We start from the raw sequence: 2,621 nt of genomic DNA on the forward strand, positions 1-2,621 counted from the left end.
AAGGATCTGTTTTTATGGCTCTGTTGGTCTCCTTTCAGAGCTCCTGTCCCCTCCAGATCTTTCTATCTCCTCCTTCTTTCCTAAGATTCCCTGTACTCTGCTCAAAGTTTGGCTATGATTCTCAGCTTCTACTTCAATACCTCGATCAGTAGAGTCTTTCAGACGCTCCTGTCCTCTTTCTTGTCTTCTCCTGCTTCCAATGTGTATCATATTTGTACTTCTGAATGAAGACTGAGCATCTTCCCTAAGGTCTTCCTTATTGTTTAGCTTCTTTAGGACTATAGATTTTTAGTATGTTTATCCTACATTATGTGGCTAATATCCACTTATGAGTGAGTATATACCATGTGTGTCTTTCTGCTTCTGAGTTACATCATTCAAGATGATGTTTTCTAGTTTCTACTACTTGTCTACAAATCTCATAATTTTCTGTTTTTAATTGCTGAGTAGTATTCCATTGTGTAAATGTACCACAGTTTCTGTATCCATTCCTCAGTTGAGGGACATCTGGGTTGTTTCCAGATTCTGGCTATTACAAATAAAGCTGCTACTAACATGGTTGAGCAAATGCCCTTGTTTTATACTTGAGCATTTTTTAGTTATATGCTTAGGAGTGGTATAGCTGATCTTGAGGTAGCACTATTCCTAATTTTCTGAGAAAGTGCCAGTTTGATTTCCATAGTAGTTGTACAAGTTTACACTCCTACCATCAATGGAGGAGGATTCCCCTTTCTCCACATGTTCTCCAGCATGGGTTGTCACTTGAGTTTTTGATCTTAGCCATTCTGATGGGTACAAGGTGAAATCTCAGGGTCGTTTTGATTTGCATCCCTCTGTTGGCTAAGGACATTAGCATTAATTTATATAGTTTTTTACCACTCAATATTCCTTATTGAGAATTCTCTGTTTAGCTTTGTACCTCATTTTAAATTGGGTTACTTGGTTTGTTGCTGTTTAACTTCATTAGTTATATATGTATTCTGGATACTAACCCTGTGTCAGATATAGGATTGGTGAATAGCTTTTCCTAATCTGTAGGCTATCATTTTATTCTGACAACAGTGTTCTTTGATTTACAGAAACTTTTCAGTTTCATGAGGTCCCATTTATTGATTGTTGATCTTAGAGCCTGTGCTGTTGGTGTTCTGTTCAGGAAGTTGTCTCCTGTGCCAATGAATCCCAGGTTCTTCCCCACTTTTTCTTCTAACAGGTTTAGTATGTCTGGTTTTAAACAATCCTGAACAATAACATCTTCTGGAGGTATCGCCATTCCTGATATCAAATTGTACTATAGAACAACAGTAATAAAAACTATATGGCATACAAACAGAAAGGCAGATCAATGGAATCGAATAGAATGCCCAGAAATAAACCCACACACTTACGAATACTTGATTTTTGACAAAGAAGCCAAAACCATAAAATGAAAAAAAAACTATATAACATCTTCAACAAATGGTGCCGATTAACTGGGTGTCTACATGTAGAAAAATGCAAATAGATGCATATTCATCACCCTGTACAAAACTAAAGTGTAAGTGGATCAAAGACTTCAACATAAAACCAGACACAATAAATTTCCTTCTTTTAAAATTACTTTTTATTCATCAGCTTACGTCTGCAATCCAGCTAGACTTGGAGGGAAATAAAGAAAATATGGAACCCAAAGAACTTCAGTGAGAGCTGAGATTACAGGGTACTCTGAGCAAATGGGTGTTGGGGCACTCTCCTGAGCTACAGAAGGAATGGTCTGGTGGGAAAGATGCCCACAAGTCAAAAAAATTAGAGTTGTCCACAGCCAGAAATTGTAATCTTCTTGTTGGTCTTGACATTTCTGGACCCAAAAAGTTCCATGGCTTCCATGAGGTTCATGCCTTCTTTCACCTTCCCAAAGACCCCATGATTGCCATCCAGCCACTCAGTCTTGGCAGTGCAGATAAAAAGGAGCTATTTGTATTTGGTTCAGCCTTTGCCACAGACAAGATGCCAGGACCTGTGTGCTTCAGGATGCCATTCTCATCCTCAAAATTTTTCCCCTAGAAGGACCTGCTGCCAGTGCCATTATGGTATGTGAAGTCACCACCCTGGCACATGAATCCAGGAATAATTCTGTGTAAAGGGGAAACCTTATATCCAAATCCCAAACTTTGTCTGCCAACAGCTCGAAGGAGGCATGGTCCAAGGGCTCGCCATCAGCCAAGATGTCCAAAAACATGGTGGGGTTGACCATAGCTGCAACAAGCAGTGACAGGGGAGAGCGGCACCTAATTCCCTTCTAAATAGATTAATTCAGTAAAGTGTTTAGGACATCCTGAAAATGAAGCAATCAGAGCAGTTGCAGTGGAAGCTAGTATAATGTTTCTATTTGGCTAGACTAGGTATTTGAATGAAAGTGAATCAGGCTGACTCACTGCTTTCCGGAACCCATATATCAGGTGTCTTGATTTATAGTATTTATAGTGAAAGGACAAGCATGGTGACAGCCACAAGGAGAAAAGAGAATTCACGAGAATGCACAAATCAAAGAATCTTGGTTTCTTGTTGACATCTTTATCCTGAGACTTTTTGTTCAGACATTTAGAATAGGCCTTGCTCAGATTCTATGACAGATGTGTCTCCAA

General features: G+C 39.2%; 1 pseudogene; it reads right to left on the minus strand.

The window, feature by feature from the left end:
- Window positions 1-1,782: 1,782 nt before the first annotated feature.
- LOC132648718 (peptidyl-prolyl cis-trans isomerase A-like) lies at window positions 1,783-2,230 on the minus strand (annotated as a pseudogene).
- Window positions 2,231-2,621: the final 391 nt, after the last annotated feature.

Source organism: Meriones unguiculatus, chromosome 17 (genome assembly GCF_030254825.1).
Source record: "Meriones unguiculatus strain TT.TT164.6M chromosome 17, Bangor_MerUng_6.1, whole genome shotgun sequence".
In the NCBI taxonomy this organism is placed as follows: domain Eukaryota; kingdom Metazoa; phylum Chordata; class Mammalia; order Rodentia; family Muridae; genus Meriones; species Meriones unguiculatus.